Source organism: Pseudorca crassidens, chromosome 10 (genome assembly GCF_039906515.1).
Source record: "Pseudorca crassidens isolate mPseCra1 chromosome 10, mPseCra1.hap1, whole genome shotgun sequence".
Lineage (NCBI taxonomy): Eukaryota > Metazoa > Chordata > Mammalia > Artiodactyla > Delphinidae > Pseudorca > Pseudorca crassidens.
In genome coordinates this window covers 86869968-86891232 of record NC_090305.1, presented here as the reverse complement: position 1 = coordinate 86891232, position 21265 = coordinate 86869968, and the positions used below count along the sequence as shown (strand labels likewise).

Here is a 21265-nt window from a genome sequence, read left to right as displayed (position 1 = left end):
GTGGGATCTTCCCGGCCCGGGGCAAGAACCCGTGTCCCCTGCATCGGCAGGCGGACTCTCAACCACTGCCCCACCAGGGAAGCCCCGACATTGCCTTCTTTCCTCATTGCTTTACTAGAGTATTCGGAATAACAGATAAACCTTTATCCTTCAGACTGTAATCCATAAATATTGGTTTTTCTCAGCAGCATTTGAGAAGTACTGAGTAGAACCAGATGCAAGGTTAGATCCCCTGACGAGGATCTGGAGTGAGGTATTCTATGGGACCATTAAGTTCAAAGCCATTTGCTTTACTGGACAGTCCATCTAGCAGTAGGATTGAACTTTGTGGATGTTGAAGAACCTGCCATTCACCAGCCAAGGAAGGATACAAGGGTAGGACCAAATGTCTCCACAAAAAAAAAAATTCTGTATCTGTTGCAGGTCACCAACAAAAGGCCAAGCAAGCTCTAGTCCACACGGTGACACACAGTGATGATCCCTGGAATCCCTGGGGTGCTGAAAGGGTGGCTGGGTTCCAAACTGGGCTCTTGACATACCTAGAACTAGTGCAACTTTATTTCATCTGTCTCATGTAGAGTTAGTTCTAATGCTTGTTTTGAACATGCAAATCACATCAGGGGACAATTTGAGCATTACGCACATGAACTTGAGTTTCCTTATGTATGATTTGGTCCACAAGAAACACTAGGTGAACACAGAAAACCACACCCACCTGAGTCAGGCAGTAGAGAAATACACAAAACTTAGACACCGCAAACACCTGCCCACTACCCTCAGTTTACCATACGTGCTGCACACCACAACCACCCACAGCTTTGCTACAACTTTCCACCCAGTTTAAGACCAGCTTCCTTCCACCACCTCACCATGTTTTACAAGCTGCCACCCTCCCCTCAGCCACCTCCCCAAGCAAACACTAGGTCTTTTCAAGGCAAAGCGCCAAGTTTATGTGGTACTTGCATACTGCTTAACCATTTAGCAAGTGTAAAACTCTACTGCTTTTCTAAGGTTCCTAGCTTTCCTTTTTTTATGTTCTTGATGAAGTTTTTGAGTATTGTGCCCCAGCCCCGCTTTTCCTGTAGACTCTGTGCTATCTATTGCATGATTTTCCATCATTTAGTGATTGTTTTAGAAATGCGGATGTTGTATTAGGGAAGAACGGCCAATACTGGGATACTACATAAAATGTTATTTGAAAGAAAATGATTTCACTAGAATGTAAGTTCTCCTCAAAGCTACCATGCTGCTCCCCCAGCTCCAGGGGATACCATTCACGTCATATAAGATGTGTATCATTTTCATTATAAATTAACTAACTCGGCATTTAACAAATTGTTATGCGAAGCCTCGTATGTGTCATGAAAGGACTACACTTCAAAGGATGCATGTGCTCTCTTTGTAAAAGTAAAGGAAAACAAAAAAATACGTAAAAAAATAAAAATCATTCATCATCTTAATACACAAGCATTTTGATATTCTTCCTTTCAGTTTTTTCTCTTTGCACATATAACACCACTAACCCTGCCATGTGCACTATTTTGCCTGGTCTATTTATCTTATCTTGGCTTTAAATTGGTCTGCCACTTCTAAATCAAATATGCTTACATTTCTTTAAGGAAAAAAAAAAAAAAACTTGTCAAATTGACCCAGTCATTTAACATTAACTGAGCACGTACTATCTGTTGAGCACCATGCTCTGTGACATGCAAATTAGAATATTCAATAGACTGGGCTTAACCACCTAGAGAATTTCTTAAAGTTTCCAAATTTGGCATAGTTACAACATTTCTTGCCCTTAAGATTAATTACTATTTTCATTCTAGTTCTAAGATTGGTTAAAAATATAAATTACATAAATAGCACATTTGGAAAAGAAAATGGACTTGTATTATCAGCCGCCTGCAAAGTACAGCTTCAAGAATTGCATTCTGCCCTTTTATCTGTCACCTTTCCGAATACTGTACCACTAAAATTAACGACACAAAACAAAGCTGCATCTGAATATTTCTAAGTAGTAAATACACACATTAAAGTGTCATGGTGCTTCCTTCGACAGTACATGTACTAAAATTGGAATAATACAGAGAAGATTAGCATGGCCCCTGCACAAGGATGACACGCAAATTCATGAAGCGTTCCATATTTTGAAGGATATATGTATAGCTGATTCACTTTTTTATAAAGCAGAAACTAACACACCATTGTAAAGCAATTATACTCCAATAAAGATGTTAAAAAAAAAAAGTATTATGAAGTCTGCCTATCAATTTTCCCTCTTTATTTGTCCAGCAAGGTTATTTTAAGATTTTATTTTGTTTGTGTGTGACTATGGATTTAAGAGTTTAGTAAATTATGTGGAAGATACAGATACACATAAATATATATAGGTGTGTGTTTATGTGTATGTGTGTGTGCGTGTGTCTCTGTGTGTATCAAAGACTGGGCTCAAATATATATATTCTTGAATTTTCTTTTCTACAAAATGTGAAATATACATGTAATTCTATATATTTAAGTTAAATTGGCTAACAAGAAACCAGGTGTAGAAAGCTGTTTGGGGTTGTATCTTCTCTTGCCAGTTGATGAGATGCTGGGAAACACTAAGAAATGAGGGCAATAAGGACAAAATCAAAAGAGGTGAGATAATCTAGACACATAATGGTGTGCTCTAAAATCACTGATAAATGATTTACTCTTTTCTTTAAAAATTTTTTTAAATAAAATAAATTTCAAAAAAATTTTAAATAAGCTACTTGGCTAAGTCATTATTCAGGTTCCAAACCAGGGGACAGAGGGAACACTGGCAAAGGTCACAGGGTTACATCTTCATATGCCATTCAGGTGCCAGCCTCCACCACATTTTATGCTTCTCCCTCTCTCACTGAAAAAGACCACTGTCTTATTATGATAACAATTTCCAGGTGGAAGCTAAGCCTTCAGTCAAAATTCCTGTCCCTTTCAAAGTACCTGTGTGTGTGTGACGTGCTAGATTAAGGTGTTCTAGCTCACCCTGGGCAATAGCTTTTCTCAAACCTCACAGCAATTCATCTTGGGTACCCCCAGAGGCAGTCCTGGAACGGCTGAGTTTGAGAAGGGGTGAAAGTGCACCCCATAACTTTTCCACCAAAGCACATCTCAGCAGAGGAGCCACATCCTTGCAAGGAGCCCTGGAAGCAAGGCCTAGGAGCATGGTCTGAATTCACCGTCAGCAAGGGAGAGGTCTCCTGGCAGCCTCACGTTTCATCTCACATTCTACTCTCTAATATACCCTTGCTTTTATCAGCAGGAAACAGTTCCTAAATCACCGACCAGTTGAATTATTGAGACTTTTGCACCCCTGCCCCAAATAGTCAAGAACTATTGATGCTCTAAAAAACACGAGTCACTTTAACCTCCAGCTTCATGCAGCCTTTGGCACAGGGCTTCAGACTTCCACTAAGAACATAACTTTTGATTTTTCAAAGCCCTGATGCATGTATTTTCTTTTTTAAAAACATCAACAGCAATTCCCTTACTCCTTTTTATCTATCAGTCTTTCTTGAGGAAGGACTACATTTAGAGCAGATCAATTTTCTCCCTCATGGGTACTGAACATGAATGAACGGAAATCTTGAGGCAAGTTCCCTTCTGAGCCCAGAGAGATGCCACTGCCGCTCGGAAAAGCTACCGGCCACCGACATGCCCCGTCCTCACATCACAGTGACTCCTTCAGCTTCAGAGGAAGGGAGAAGGGCAATATATCCACAAGCACGCCTGGCAGAGATGCAATTACGCCCCTCCTGCCCCTCCAGCCCCTCCAGCCCAGGCCCCTTGGCACCCTCTTCCATTTAGAGAGCTACTCAGACCCCATCATTCACCAGAGTGCCCTAAAAAGATACAAAAAAGATAAAGTCCTCAACTGTGCTAGACACCGGAAGAAAAAAAAGCAGCCACAAAATGAAAACTGCCTTTTAGAAGTAGTTATGGTTAAACATTAAAAAAAATATATCACATGATTTTGCTCCCCATACTGTAGCTAATGAAAAGGGGCATTTAGTATCCAGTGGGAAAAGCAGTGTTTTATAATTTCATCAGCAATTACTACAAAGCTCATCTGTAAGAGCTTGGCGAATCCTCACTTTTTCTGACCTCGAGAACCAACATTCTCTGAAGTCAGAAACCAGGGACTTATTCTAATGTTGAATGTTCTCCTGAGTCCCTTTAAAAGAAAAAAAAAGAAAAATGAACTTCACATTGACTGATGCATGACATTGTTTGAATCAAAAAAAAAAAAGTGCAAGTTGAAACCATTATAACATGTCATAAAGCATCAGTAATAGCCACTCAGCAAGAACTAAACCATTTTTAAGGTCATAAACAAGCACGTACAGCGCGCTACACTAATTTATTAGAAACATCCTCTTTAAAAGAAAGGGTCACAGAGGGCTCTGGCTCAATCACACTGCTCTCCACACGCCAGCCGTAGAACTTATATATGACCTTTGCAATTCCCCTTGAAAATCCCTTCAGCACTCAGACATTTCACTTTAAAAATTAGGGGGAGGTGAGGTAAAGCCATAAAAATCAGTAGCAGTCACACCAGAATATGCTGGAATAAGATAAACGTCTTTCTCATAGAAGAAATGCATGCACTATTAATGAAAAGAATCCAGTGCAAAAGGCAACTAGTCACATCTCCTTGACCCCTTATATTTTAAACCCAGAAAAGCAAAATCAGACTTACCCTTGGAAGCCATCCTATAGGCTGACTCAGAAACGTAGCCTGTCAACAAGCCAAAAACAGCTACAAACCAGGGCTCCAAAAACTCAGTGGGTTTAATCCTCTCATCCACCTACTAACCCCTGCTAGTACGTATGCATCTGGCTTTTGTTAAAGCACTTCTGCAAACGTACAGAGGATGAGTAATCGTTCAGACTTCGTAAAACATGCCAAACCCATCACTAATAACAGTAGTTTCATTTACTCATCACATTTTTGGGTGCCTTGATTTTATTTTTTTAAGAGAAATGAGTGTTTTTGCTGATGCAAATTCCCTGCCACTAGACCATGCACACATTATCCAAAAGGCAATAGGCTGCCTGGTGTGTGTATAACTTTTTCTGGGTCCTTGTCAGCAGTCAGAAATGTTGAACTAATATGTAAAGGCATAGCCTGCTTGATAAACTGTCTTTTAACATTAATAACACCACTATTTTCCTAAATAAACCCTCCAGCCAATTCTACTCTTTCTTTCATTGAAAAAGGCAATCATTTTATTATAATAATTAGAAATACGAATAAGAAAAATAAGAGATACTCAAGCATAAATTCACCTCTCACTGTCTCCCCATCCAATCCCTTCTCTTAGAGATATTCACTGTTGACAATTTTCAATGTATCATTCCCGAAATTTCTATGTACATAGTATGCATGTATGTATACACACACACACAAACATTCTTCAGAAAAACTCTTGGGGACTGAGGAGTCTCAGACATCAGAATTTTCTAGATTTTGTAACAATAATGAAGTATATACAGAGTGTAATAACCCTAGTGAGATCAGGGCAACAGCTCATAATCAACCATATTAATTGAATATTCATGTTTTTTGGAAGAAATATTAAGCGGGATAATAAAGACTATAAATAGCCTCGTGTCATTTCAGGGCAGGTAATTCTGCCAAGTGAGACTTTTTTTTAAAAAAGTCATTCAACATTTAGAAACTTTTGAATTTTGGAATTGTGGATAAGGGATTTTAGCCCTATCGTTTTTCTCCCAGTTACTTACCAAGTTTTGAAAACTTTTTTTTATTAAAAAGGTTCATGATAAGAAATTTTTATAATACATATGAATAAAATTAAAGTCACCTGTAAAATCCCACCACACAGAGAATCGAGCTTTTATTCACTCGTGTTGAGTGCCTCCTGAGAGTACAGACTCAATAATCCGTGACACTAAAAATTTAAAGCAAACATAAATTCTATTTTCTTTCTTTTTTTTTTATTGGAGTATAGTTGATTTACAATGTTGTGTGAGTTTCAGGCATACAGCAAAGTGAATCAGTTATACATATACATATATCCACTCTTCTTTTTTTTTTAGATTCTCTTCCCATTACAGAGGCCATTACAGAGTACTGAGTGGAGCTCCCTGTGCTCTGCAGCAGGTTCTTATTAGTTATCTAGTTTATGTACAGTAGTGTGGATATTTCAGTCCCAATCTCCCAATTTATCCCTCCCCACATCCCCTGGTAACCATAAGTTTGTTTTCTACATTCGTGCCTCTATTTCTGTTTTGTAAATAAGTTCATTTGTACCCTTTATTTCTTAGACTCCACATATAAGCAATATGATGTGATATTTGTCTTTCTGTGTCTGACTTACTTCATTCAGTATGACAATCTCTAGGTCCATCCACGTTGCTGCAAATGGTATTATTTTGTTCTTTTTTATGGCTGAGTAATATTCTATTGTATATATGTATCACACCTTCTTTATCCATTCCTCTGTTGATGGGCATTTAGGTTGCTTCCATGACCTGGCTATTGTAAATAGTGATGCAATGAACACTGGGGTGCATGTATCTTTTTGAATTATGGTTTTCTCTGGGTATATGCCTAGGAGTGGGATTGCTGGGTCATATGGTAGTTCCATTTTTAGTTTTTTAAGGAACCTCCATACTGTTCTCCATAGTGGTTGTACCAATTTACATTCCCACCAACAGTGTAGGAGGGTTCCCTTTTCCAAATCCTATTTTCAAACAAGGTAGAAAGTTATACCTGTTTTTAACTAATAATATCCACCCTGCAAAACTGTTCCCGAAAAAGATATGAACTCTTTCATTTACTCATTCATTGATTCAAACATTCATTGAGCTTCTATTATATGCCACACAACATGCTAAATACCAGGTATTTGGGTGGCCTGGATGTAGCATATAAAACTACCAGACATCAGATTAAATCTGAGTTTCAAATAAATCAGAAATATTTCAGTATAGTATGTCCCACATTTGAGACATACATTTTTACGGATATAGTTTTTAAGTATTTGAGATATACTTATGCTTTTTAAATGTCCCACATTTGGGACACACTTATATTAAAATACCACTTGTTTTTATCTGAAATTCAACTTTCACTGGGTGTCCTATATTTCATTGCACAAAAGAGGCAGAGTCCTTGCTGTCAAGAACCCTCAGTCTAGTGCTAGGGAGCGGAGGACGGTAGGTGGACAGGTAATAAATATGCAAACAACTACATACACAGTGTAAATAGAAAAAAGAGCTATGAAGGTGATAAACTGAGCAATTAAGATGGAAATAAAGAAGAATATTATTTAAATACAGAGTTCTTAAGGAAAGGCTTGTCTAGGAAGCTAACTCTGAGGGAAAGAGCATGCTGAAGGAAATAAAAACCTCATAATAGTAGAGCAGCTTGCACAAGACCTAGCCCATAGTATATGCTCAATAAATGTTCATTTCATTCCTTGGCAGGGCTGGGACTTCATCTCTTGGCTCACCCTAGTCTGGTCCTGTGCCTTGGGATGGAGAAAGATAATAAGAAGGGGTATAGTATATGTGGACCACCAATGGCTTCCTCCTTCAGAAGGTCTGGCAGCCACCATCTGTCTACAACCTCATGAGAGATATTGAGCGAGAACTTCCCAGCACAGCCCTCTGGAATGCCTGACCCACAGAAACCATGATATCAATAGATAACGAAATGATAGCTATTATTTTCAATCATTATGTTTTAGTATTATTTTTTAAGCAAAAATAGTAACCAAGTGTTGGCAAGAATGGGGACCACCCAGAACTCTCAGACACTGCTGGTGGAAATGTAAATTGAGGCAGCTGCTTTGGGAGACTGTTGGTGGTACCTAGGAAAGCCAGACATACATACATCCCGAGCACCAGCCCAGCTTCCATTCCCACTGGCACTGCTGCACTTCTGGTTCTCGCCATTTCCCACAACACAGCCCCTTCCTCCCTTCTCTGCTGGATTTGCAACACCTCCAGTACCAATTACACACACAGCCCCCAGACTGATCTTCCTAAAGCTCACCTTTCACGCTGCCATTTGGCTGCTCCGAAAGTCTTTCATATATAAACTTAATAAACAGTTGCTGATTGATTACTTGTAAGATTCAAATCTAGAGAGTCTTACTAACTTGGCACTGAGGAGGAAAAGACAGAAAGCAAATAACCCAGGCATTCAGAGACTTACAAGGCAGCTCCTTGAAATGCCCTCCAAAAAAATTAAACCATTGCCAGAAATCCTGATTGTTGTGAAATACATATGTGGAAATACATCTCAAGGACCTACTGCTATCCATTCAAATGGAATGTCTCCAAAAAAAGAAAAACTGAGTACTGTCATGATGGAGACAACCAAGATCAGATTTGCATAGTGAAGAATAAATTTCAAACCTGAAAGGTCTTCCGTTGCATGGAAGGGGAAGAGTAACAGTGTATAGAAAACAAAGAGGAAGAAAAAGAGAAAAAGGAAGGGAAGGGAAGGGAGGACAACCCTTAACCTTCTCTAGAATTTTCTGTTAATGCCCTACTCTCTGATAATTGTCTGGGACCATATCATTAGTGGCGGTAATGGGAGGGAAAACCATAATAATTGTAACTACTCTGTCATTTACTCTGTGACTGCCACGTGCAGACACTATGCTGAGCCATAAGATGCTTATATTATCATCAGCATTAATGCAAACAATATTTATGCCAGGCACTGTGCTATCTGCTTTACAAGCATCATCTTATTTCACCCTCACAGCAATCTTGCAAGATTAGATATTATTATTATTCCCATTTTACAGATGAGGAAACTGAGGGATGGAGAGGCCAGCTAACTTGCCTTAGGGTTTATCCATGAACACTTTGAGGGTCTAGGATAAAGTAAGATTCAATAAACGGTGAAAAACAATAAGAAAAAGATTAAAATGCCTCATGGGAATACTTGAAACGTGGAAAGAAAAATAAAATACTGAAAATATTGGAAGTCAATTTATGGCAACATAAGAACTGACATTCATGAAACCACAACCGATGGGATGAAATACACACAGAACAACACGAGGAATCTCAGCTAAACTGGCAGAATTTAAGCTCCATTTTGTGCACTTTGAAAGGGAGAATCAGAGCCCATATTCATTCATTTATTCATTTATTTATTCATCAAATATCTATTGAACACCTACTATGTGTCAGACACTGTTTGAAGTGCTGGGGATACAGCAGTGAACAAAGAGACAAAAATCTCTACTTCTATGGAACATTAGGGTGAGAAAGGGAATATGGACAATAAACTTAGTAAATAACTAAGCCATCTAAGGTGTTAAAGGCAGCAAGTGCTAGGGTAAAAATAAAGCACCAAGGACCAAGATAGGGGCAGGAAGGGAATGCTATTTTAAATACAGTAGTCAGGGCAAGCCCAGAGGGTGACAATGGAGCAAAGGCTTAAAGGAGGTGAGGAGAGGAGCTCTGTAGATGGTTGTAGGTCGAGCATCCCAGACGGGGCCATGCCTGGCATGCCGGAGCAAAAGCGAGGAGGCAGGTCTAGCTGCCACAGGGAAGCCCAAGGGAGAAAACAGGAGATACAACCAGATTAAACAACAGAAGCCAAACTGCAAAAGGCTCTTTGCTCACTGGATACCCATGATTCTTCAGCTTTGAGGGTCATGAATTACTCATAGAAGCTGATGAAAGCTAGGAGCCTTCACCCCCAAAAGTGCGCACACCAAAAATGCTGTCCTAATTTCAGAGGGTTGACATCTCCCTGCTAGACTCCCAGGATCTCAACAACATCCTAGAGGAGATCATAGTCCCTCCAGCTGAACCAAAGAAACACCCTGGATCTAACTTTGTATTTAATGACATCCCCAAGGGAGACAGCAGTTCAGGACAGTGGACACCAAGATTCCTCCAGTCTCTGAGGCTTTGCTTGTTCCAACGTCCTCACCCATCAGGGAGGTCATGCTCAAACACCAACAGCCCAGAGGGAAGCCAACTACATGCGTCACCTGGGGACTCTTTGCTAGTCACAGGGTTCAGACACAAAACTACATCACTAGTGACCTTAACATCCAAAGAGTAGAGGAATGCATGCAGTCATAGCCCAAGGGGAACTGGATGCATGTGGACCCCATCTACCGCCTTGCAGTTCATACGTGTGTGTGTGTGCGCGCGTATGTAGGTACACATATATTTATATATTTTAATTCTCTTCATACAAGCTAGAAGAGAGCAGAGATTGTTTTTTGTTTTTTTTCGTTTTGTTACTGCTGAATTCCCAGTGCTTAGACCAGTATCTGGCCCACAGTTAGATGCTCATTAAATAAATAATGGTTGAATGAATGAATAAATCCAAAGAATTACTTCTTTGCAAATCACTCTAGGAAATCAGTGGATCAAGATGTCACAACTGAATAGACAGAATAGTTATGTTGGAAAGGTTCGAGGATATGGTTAACTAGGGATTAGAAAAGCTCAATGCAACACGAGCACAGTATTCCATGTCATAAAACATGCTTAGGGAAGATTAGAAATTATACCAGCTTTCTGCCTCAGTCACGCAAGTTTCTCACCAATGCTTCTCAAACCATTTGCAATTTGTGGTTTGCATCAGTTTGTCTGTTTTTTTTTTTTTAAATTTCAAATCCAACACAGATCAATACTTTTTTTTTTTTTTTTTTTTTTTGGTGGTATGCGGGCCTCTCACTGTTGTGGCCTCTCCCGTTGCGGAGCACAGGCTCCGGACGCGCAGGCTCAGCGGCCATGGCTCACGGGCCCAGCCGCTCCGCGGCATGTGGGATCTTCCCGGACCGGGGCACGAACCCGCGTCCCCTGCATCGGCAGGCGGACTCTCAACCACTGCGCTACCAGGGAAGCCCCAGATCAATACTTTTGTAAACATAATAAAAATGAATTCTAAGACAAATGAAATGAAAAACAAAACAGACACACAAATATGCAAGCCCAAATTGTATTAGATTCAAGAGACCTAAAAATCACTGTCCAATTGTTATAAAGGTTTCTGAACACTCAATATCTGTTCATACCTCACTGCTGACCGACACATAGTTCACGAAACAGTCTAGTCCATGAATCATACTTGGAGTAGCATGACTCAGATCACACGCACATGCGCACACACACACATACACACACACACACATACACACATACACACATATATAGGAGATTCCAGCATTCACTTCAGATGCTAATACTTTTGCTTTCCAGCTGATAATGAGAAAAATAACGTTCTGCTTCTATTACATTTCTGTCACCTACTTATTTCAACTATCTAGGAATAAAATTATCAACTCCATGATGCTCATTAATATCAAACTCCAAGAATATGTTAAAATATTGACTACACCTCACTTCAAATTATCCCAAGATTTAAACATAGAAATTAGGAACAGATTGTTCATTTTATAACAGATCCTACATTTAGTAGAATAATTATAATGAGATATATTTTAAGTATCTAAATATGATGGTGATTTTATATTACTCCATTTAAAAAATGTAGTCTTTATATATTTACCTCCTATATCTATATATCTGCAGCTTTTCAGAAATATATTTATTGTGCAAACTAGTATAAAGAGGTTTTTAAAATGCTACTAAAATGATATACGCTTGGGCCACAAGTATTTTCCTTTACCTATTCTAAGTTTGTTAACATTAACTACTTGAAAATTATCCTATATAACCTAAATAAAATTGGATTAAATATAATTTATAAACAAAACCAACATATGACTCTTCTAAGAAGTAAACACACTGTCCTTTTCTTTTTTCTTTAAATTATCCTTTATCCCAAAATACAACCTCTGAAACTATATAAACATAATCCTGAAATTTCTAGCCATTCACAAAGTTTCCTTAGGTCGGAATGAGTTAATGATTTTCCTCACAGTCCAACTAAACGTGCATTCCACAGGAAAGCCTGCTTGAGGCTGAACACAGAGTCAATACTCACTAATTCACTTCTTAGCTGGCACCCAGGCAAGTAATCCTAACTTTGGGCCAACTGTAAATAAAGGCAAAGATATTCCTGATGGTACTTATAACACGAATTTTCTAGAGGTAGAATTCAAGACTGTTGCCTTCAAGCCCCACAGAGCTTCTATCACATCATCTGGCAGAAGGAGTAAATAATATTGAATTACAGAAGGAAACTGTTGATTCCTCATTTCTTACAGGTCACTGAGGCTCAGATATACAAACCCCTTATTGCAAGGATTTTGCATCTTTGGGCAAAGCAAAGTAAAACAGCTGATTAAGGCAAAATAAGAAAAAACAATAAGCAAATGGTATTATAATGGTGCACCTATACAGCAAAAACTGAGAAGTTAACTCAAGAATGAAGTCTGGTAAAAAAAAAACAAAACTCTTCTTCAATACCTGCACCTATACCTGGATTATAATAGGCAGGTAATAAGTGCAGTATTGGAGGAAGTAAGATAAAGAAGATTCAAACAAAGCAAGTGCAAGCTCTGAAAAACATAAAAACACTGTGCACAACAACAGAATGCAGACGGTGAATTATGCTGATGCTTTGTTACAATTTAGAAAAGCTTAACTTGAAACATAATAGCAACTTCCATTCTTTGAGAACTTACTATGTATCAAGCACTGTGCAGAGCATCCATCATTCCATGCGATTTTTTCCAAAACCCTGCAAGACTGGAATTAGTACGCCCACTACAAATAAGGAGACAGGCTCAAGGATGGAAATAACTTGACTGAGATTAAAGTCAAACACATTAGATTAATGTGTTTGTCTAATTCCAAGCTTGTGCCCTTAACCTCACATCTCACTGTCTTCCAATGTCCAAACATTAAGAAATAATAATGACGATGACAAATGTTCATAGCTGCACCATTTGTAAATGCCCCAAACTAGAAAACTCCCTAAATACCCATCAACAGGAGAATGGACAAATAAATCTCAAAAAATTTATGCAATGAAATACCATATAATCATGAAAGTGAATCAGCTACAACTATCCACAGCAACACAGATGAATTCCTCAAACATAATCATGATGAATAAGTGCCAGGCACAGGTAAGTACCTATGTGTGGCTGTATGACTGAATCCATTTCTATAAAGCCCAAAACAGGCCACATTAATCTATGCTGTTAGGAGTCAGGATGGTGGCTACCATTCGGAGGGGTAATGACTAAAGGACACAGGAAGGGAGCATCTGGGGTACAGATGTCATTTGATTAATTGATCTGAGCGCTGGATAACAGGAGTCCAATTTATAAAAAACTCATCATGCTATACACTTAACAATAAGCACACTTTTCTCTACATAGATTACACTTCAATAAAATATTTTTTAATCAAAAGAAGATGCACCTACTTAAGGCATTTTCTCCTTTATCCTTTTAATGTATTTAGACTCAAATATTCTTTAATAAAGCATATACTATATCTTCCCAAGCTTTACAAATCTTAAGTACAAATGTAAGAAAATAAACCATTAGAAGAATGGAATAATGCCATTTGTAGCAAAATGGATGAAGCTAGAGATTACCATCTTAAGTGAAGTAAGTCAAAGACAAATATCACATGATATCACTTATATGTAGAGTCTTAAAAATGATACAAATGAACTTATTTACAAAAGAGAAATAGACTCACAGACATAGAAAACAAATTGATGGTTACCAAAGGAGATAGCGGGGGAAGAGGGGAGGGTAAGTTAGGAGTTTGGGATTAACATATACACACTACTATATATAAAACAGATAAACAACAAGGACCTACTGTATAGCACAGGGAACTATACTCAATATATTATTAACCTGTAATGGAAAAGAATATGAAAAAGAATATATATATATGTATACGTATAACTGAATCACTTTGCTGTACACTTGAAACTCACACAACATTGTAAATTAACTATACTTAAATAAAAAAATAATTATAAAAAATAAAAATCATTAGAGATTTTTAAATAGACTGGAGTTGGGGGAAAACAACTGACTAGGAGTCCAAAAACTCTGTCTGGGTGTATTATTCTGTTCTCTCAATGCATACTCTTGAGAGGAAGGCATTTATCCTCACCTGTGGTCAGTATCCTCATCCAAAAACTGAAGGAATCAGACCCAATAATCCTCAAGGCACCTCACAGTCTTTTTTTCTGAGTCCTACACTTGCTCGTATCACACTGCTGCAGCATTCACACAGAAAAGGGGAACAAAAGAGCAACTGCTTGCAACTCTATCACATGATACAAGGGTAGAAGGAAACAAACTTGACATGTACATTTAATCAACCTTTGATTATCAATGTAAGATATTACAGCTCTGCAGACAGTCCCCAGAAACTGAATTATATCACTCACCACTGGATCTCACAGCAGCCTTGTTCACACACAAAGGTCCCACACAAAGCAGTATGGTCAAGTTGTCAGACAAAATCTTTTATGGATTTTTTACTCTAGGGTCATCAGCACCACCAACCTCCACGTTTACCACAGATAATTGCATATTTCCAGTTTTCCCTAAGATCTGGTCATTCAATCAGAAAAACGCAGAGAAATATACAATAGCTTATGTTGCAATACATTCTGATTTCATGCTCCTTTGTACAAATCCATCTCTTACCTTCTTGCCATGCAAGAACAGAAACCTAACGCTGCTGGTGGGACCCTGTATTAGTCAGGGTCCAATCAGGAGAGAGAAGCCACACAGTAATTTGAATGGAGGAAGTTTAATATAAGGAATTATTAACTGTAACAGGGAATTAGCTTATAAGAAGTAAACAAAACTCTAAAGAATATAGGAATGGCAGATATAAGGAGCAGTCACTACCCTTAGGGCTCAGAGTCTTCCTCCCCAGGGCTGAGATCCAGGTCCTTTGAGCTCTCTGCACGGCAGGAAACTCACTGCGGTGCTGCACCTGTGGAACTTACTGGACTCCATCCTCTAGGATGCCAGGGAAGGCTATTCACAGAGAGGTGGCCCACCAGAGGCACTCCGCTCCAAATGTCCTCAAGTAAGAACGCCAGAGGAAGCTGGTGGCTACTACATGCAGCTCTGGCCACCAGGCACTACGGGAACCAGGCACTGGAGAAACACCCATCCATTCAGGGCCACGGGCACTGCAGGAAACAAACACTGACAAAACTGATTTAGAGGGAGGAAAATTCACTTTCCAAGAGGCAGACAAGTCTGACAACAGCAGGAATAAAAGAACTACTTCCAAGTCAGGTGCAGGGTTCTTGTTTCCTGGGATACATCTCAACTGTCCTCTTTTTACTTGTATGCTGAGTTGATCCCAAATCACTTTTTAGATGGTCCTTAGCATGGCACAGCTTTGCTAATACCAGTCTCCTGACAAATGATGACAGACTTTGAATATAAAGTCACTCACTGAGCCATAAATAGTGTTGCTCATATTTTGACCTTTGCTTAGCCATTCACACGAATGTGGTAACTGTTCTGTAACAGGATAATTTCAGGCCTGTGTGTGTGTCATTAGTGGTCTTTTGCCCAAGCTCTGGTCATTCTGCTAACCAAAATGCAGGCTGGAGAGCATCTTTGGAACCAGAAAAGAAATTATATTCAACTACTTATATGCTAGGAGAGCAGGATTAATGATCAGGTAGTGTCATAAAGGATTCCAACAGCAGGAAAGATCCAAAATAAACAAGCGAACACTGGTCAATAAGTGACTTTGGTACAGATCACAAAACACAGGCGTTCTAGAGAACATCAGATCTGGGGAAAAGACCTTGATGCTAAAAGAAATAAAATAATCATAATCCATATTTCCAGAAAAGAGGAAAAAAGCATAAAAGACTAAGGTTCAAAACCCAACTATATGGTGCATATAAGCAACTAACCTTAAGTAGAAGGACACAGAAAAACTGACTGAAAAAGTAGAATGAAAATAAACATTCCATGGGAATTCCCTGGCAGTCAGTGGTTAGGACTCTGCGCTTCCACTGCAGGAGGCACGAGTTTGATCTCTGGTTGTGGAACTAAGATCCCGGAAGCCATGCAGTGTGGCCAAAAATAAATAAATAAATAAAAATACCACTCTCTCACTTTGTCCCAGCAGCATTGACATATATGCACTACCAAATGTAAAATAGACAGCTAATGGGAAGCAGCCGCGTAGCACAGGGAGATCAGCGGGGTGCTTTGTGACCACCTAGAGGGGTGGGAGAGGGAGGGTGGGAGGGAGACGCAAGAGGGAGGGGATATGGGGATATATGTGTACATATAGCTGATTCACTTTGTTATACAGCAGAAACTAACACACCATTGTAAAGCAATTATATACCAATAAAGATGTTAAAAAAATAAATAAATAAAATAAAATAAAATGTTATTAAAAAAAAGAAAGAAAAGAAATATTCCTTGTGAACACCAACCTAATTTAGGACTCAATAAGCCTGAGTTGAATAATGAATGAATTTCAGTTGGGGCCAAAAGAGACTTTGGAAAAGAAATAAAATAGAAAAATAAGGAAATCACAGGGAAAAGCAAACACTGTTCTGTATTTGTGTGTGGGCGGGTGGGAGGGTGAATTTGAAATCTGGGAAATAACTTAGTCACCGTTTCACAGCACAGTCCAAGGAAGGAAGAATAGAGGGTGAGACGCACAGAACCCCCTCTGTTGCTCTGTATCTCACACTCAGCTGCTTTGTCTTCCTGGGACTTAACCTTCCAGTTTCTTATTTCCATTCGATTTGGTTAGGTTTGGTCTTTTTTTTTTTTCCATAGGAAGCTAAGCTCTTTGAAGGCAGAAATGTCTCTCTTTTTTTTAACTTTATTTCCCCAGTATCTAGGACAGTGCTAGGAACAGAACAAATACTCAAGAAATATTTGTTGGGTGAACTAACAAAATCTAAGAAAGGAACTTTTATTTGATTATATATTGAGTATCACGTGTTACATAGCAAGCACATTCTAAACCACGGGCCGGTAAAAATTTTACGCTTGGTGGGCCCCACATGGTCTCTGTTGCATGTTTTTTTGTTTTTATTTTTACCTTAAGTGTTTGAAAACAACTATTAATTGTAAAAACCATTCTTAGTTCTATGGCTAATACACACATACATACATATATGCATACACACACAATCAACTTAATCTGGCTTGTACTTCTGCTTTCATGGACAGATTTTTTTTCTTTCCTATTCTAAACAGAGTATTCAGGAGCTAATATTAGCTTTGTTGCTATCTACCTATGTGTTCTTTTAATTTTTTCAGTCTAATTTGATCCTATTGAAGGAAAACAATAAATTCAAGGGCCTGAAACAATAAAACACAAGGTAAGCAAGTTCAGAACTGCAAGACAGAAGCCACCTTGAATCCAAGCGTACAGTTTCTGCCATCTCTCCTTGCTTCCCATACGTGCTACTCACTAGATTTTAAGTTTCAGCAACCTCATTAGTTTTTCAGGCTTTATGACTCAAAGCTTAGGGGGTGGGGGGAGAGGGCAGCGACCCACAAAACAAAGACTTCAATGTCTCCAGAAGTTGAGAAAATTCCAGCATTGTCAGGACAGATGCTATTTATAACCCATTTAATGTGTACGCTCCTGAATGCATTTTCTACGGCGAATATCTGACCTACGCTTCTGAATTCCTGGCTTCCGCAATGGTGAAGGCGGCAAGCAGCTAAAAGTCTGACGACTAAAGGGGGAAAAACAATGAACTCCGCGCTATTACTATTTTATAACATCCGCCATCATGTGACAGAATTAAAAGGTTCCTGTTTTTGACTCACCTTCGACAAGAAAGTACCTCATTGCTATAAGCTTTGAGCTTATGTTACTGGAAAAATGTAGGGTCGGAAAATATCCTACAACAAACGCTTTAAGAGAAAAAAAAAAAGTTATGGAAAACCCCACTTAACTTTTTTCCAGAAAAACCCACACACACAGGAATAGATGCCAAGCACTCACACTGAATGTGTGTATACATGGCCTATAACTGCAAATATATTCTATGCTTACGCTTTTCTCTATTGCACAAGAGTAGGGCTCTTCGGGAAGGAAGGTATCTTGACCTGCCTGCTGTCCAAAGGACAGCGTGCTGGGCAGCCCGGCATTGCTGCAGAACCTCTGCAGTGATGGATGACAATGGACTCTGCAAGCCCTGCACATTACCTCCATTCCATTCATGGATCCCAACCAAATTAATTTTCTCCTGTGCCAATTCTATCACATCCCCTGGGTTTACAAAGAAGTTTTACCAGGCCATCAGAACCCAAAAGGGAATGAACGTTTTCGTCCTGGCAGAAACTTAAAATAGAGCTTAAAAATAAAACAATGGGAATGAATTTTTAGCTCTGCAAAGCTCTTAGTTTCTAGAAATTTCTTGTACAACTGAAAAAATCCCACTCTTGCTTTTACTGCTCCATTTAAATGGCAAGTTATGAAGAAACTCATTTAGAAAGTTCAAGCTTTTCATTCCAGATCTGAACTGACATGTATTAAAGTAAACAGTCACGTCAAAGTATAAGTAGGACCAAGTTTCATGTAGATCCCTGGTAAAGATTCTACCCCAAACAGCACTGCCCAACAAAAATATAAAGCGAGCCACATACGTAAATTTAAATTGTCTAGTAACCATGTTAAAAAAAAAATGAAGCAGGTGAAATCAATTTTATCTTATTTTACCCAGTGTGCCCAAGAGTATTTCAACATTAATCAAAATTAAAAATTATTATGAGGGCTTCCCTGGTGGCGCAGTGGTTGAGAGTCCGCCTGCCGATGCAGGGGACATGGGTTCGTGCCCCGGTCCGGGAAGATCCCCCATGCCGCGGAGCGGCTGGGTCTGTGAGCCATGGCCGCTGAGCCTGCGCGTCCGGAGCCTGTGCTCCGCAACGGGAGAGGCCACAACAGTGAGAGGCCCGCATACCGGAACAAAAAAAATTATTATGAGATATTTTACATTATTTTTTTCATACAAAAACTGGTGTGCATTTTATAATTGGAGAACATCTCAACTTGGACAAGTCACACTTCAAGTGTTTAATAGCCACATGTGGCCATGGCTACCATATTGAACAACACAGCTTAAAGGCTTCTCTTATGCTTCATTAACTTCACTCTTCCAACCCAGAAAGTTCTAGTTGGAATGACAAAGCTGTCATCGGGAAAAGAAGATATTCTGAGAAGTGTTTCAACTTCTTGGACAACTTCACACTCAGGCTCACTCTCTGAGACAGCCACACTTGCAGCCATCTGTTACAACGGATCAATGCCCACCTGAAAGAAGTTACCAGCTTCTAGAACCAGACATGCAACCGCAGCAAGAAGATTCTCCGAGCTTAAGCAGTTCCAACTGCTGAACTTCTGAACTTCATTTTTCCCAGGTGCTGCATCTGGACATTTAGCAGGGCTTAAATTAGTACCATTTTTGAGATACTGTCTTTGAAAGAGGGAAAAAAACCAAGGCTGAACCTTTTTTTAGGATGGGCCTTTGAGGAAGAAGGTTAAAGGAAACACTAGCTAACACTGGAAGAGACACTGCGCCCTTCACATGCCATTTTTTAAAAAACAAATCGTGACTCTAAAAGTCCCTTCAGTGTGAACCTTTTATTCCCATCAGAGCCTCAACTGAACAACTGTAGTTGCTTTTCTTAAAACATTATAGTCTTCTGATGTACATATCTTTTTCTTCTTGAGGGTGAATCCTACTGAAGTTTTAACCTATTAATCAGACAGGATTAGAAACAATGTAGTTGATGAATGCTGATTTTCATTTGACACACTCACTCTTCTCTGATTTTTTTCCAAACTATGTGCTCCTTGTAAGAAAATTTAAAATCAATTTAAAAGAATATGAACCTATTTTAATGCCCACAGACTCTAACATTACTTCTGACTTTAAAATATACCTTTGACTCCAAATGCTCTTAATGTTTTATGAAAATAGTCATAAAATTCCCAAATGTTTTATTAAAATCCAGTAGTTTCCATTAAAAAACTTAATATCTAGTGAGAATATGGAAGTCAAAAGCTCAAACTGTACTTCATTCACGTATTCATTCAACAAATATTTATTTAGTGCCTACATTATACCAGACGCTACACACATACTACAGAGGTGCTGGGGAAAGGAAAAGAAACATGGTCTCTCCTTAGTGGAGCTTAAAATCTAAGCTGTAAGATGAATAAGTAAGTAATAACTGTAAGAATATGAGCATTAATACTGGGGAATTGTAGAAAACAGACAGATAAGGAGAAAGAGAGAGAGAGAAGGAAAGAGGGAGGGAAGAAATGAAAGAGGTAGATGATAGATACATACATACAGACAGATAAATACATACATACACACATACATATATAGGCAGGGCTGTTAAAGCTCAGATTTGATGGATGATAAGAAAGTCAGCCGAAAAAACTGAGGGAAGCAGGGAGGGAGTTATAGATGAAGGGAGAAATCAAGTGGAAACACCTGGAATGAAAACCAGCGAATGAACAGGAAACCTAAGAGGAAACAAAAAAAGAAAAAAGCAAGCAAAGTATGGCTGGATGGCAAAAAGAAAGAGTAGGTGATGTTTGGGAGGAACAACAGGGGGGACTTCATAGGTCTCCTTAAGTTGTACGGACTACGTCCTAGCAGTGAGAAGCCACCTCGGAGTTCGAAGATTTGAACGGCTCAGAAGAGAGGAAATTAGATGGAGAGCATAGACTGGCCCAGGAGAAAGTACCTGCACTCTGATTCCCCAAATTCAAACTGAGGTAGACCACCCACCAAGTTTTATCCTAATGATAAATGCTGCAAATATATATACAGATGGAGAGGTATTCCTGGTCCCGAAGCATAACTTTATATTCTGCAATTGTCCTGGAGTAAGACAATAACGAATTTTATAATCACATTCCCGGAAACATCCCCCAAAGTCTTGATATAATATGAACCAAGGCACTGAAGCAAAGAGTTTTACTTCCAACTTGAACACTTGTTATTATATTTGTTTTTAAGATATATATCAAATATACAAAGAATATAACAAATCCCCATGTAAGCACCTTTCAGATCTTAAGATGTTATTCCAAATTTCTAATTCAATTTTTGTCAGAAATAAAATATCAGGGATTCAATTTAAGACTTTTTGTACCCCTGCCTGTTCTCCCTCCCATTCATTTCTCTCCTCACAAAGAAACTGCTTTCCTGAAATTGCTGTTTCTTTCCAAGCCAACTTTTTCATGCACGCACGCACACACACACACACACACACACACACACACACACACAGTCATTACGAGTACATGG

At 38.9% G+C, this 21265-nt stretch overlaps 1 protein-coding gene and 1 non-coding gene across 11 annotated transcripts in view; one reads left to right on the top strand and one right to left on the bottom strand.

Moving 5' to 3' along the window:
• Positions 1-21265, bottom strand: part of MITF (melanocyte inducing transcription factor) — a 223798-nt gene that overhangs the window by 123405 nt on the left and 79128 nt on the right. Inside the window, exon 1 of one of the 10 annotated variants that reach the window (XM_067755177.1) lies at positions 4727-4872. The exons of 8 other annotated variants lie outside the window; for them this stretch is intronic. The gene's annotated coding sequence lies outside the window, so the exon portion shown is untranslated. Of the gene's footprint in view, positions 1-4726; positions 4873-21265 lie in introns of those variants that run through there. One more of the 10 variants, XM_067755180.1, reaches the window with a different exon arrangement.
• LOC137233202 (U6 spliceosomal RNA) lies at positions 2044-2150 on the top strand. Its single transcript, XR_010947364.1, has one exon. It is a non-coding gene; the product is annotated as a U6 spliceosomal RNA (small nuclear RNA).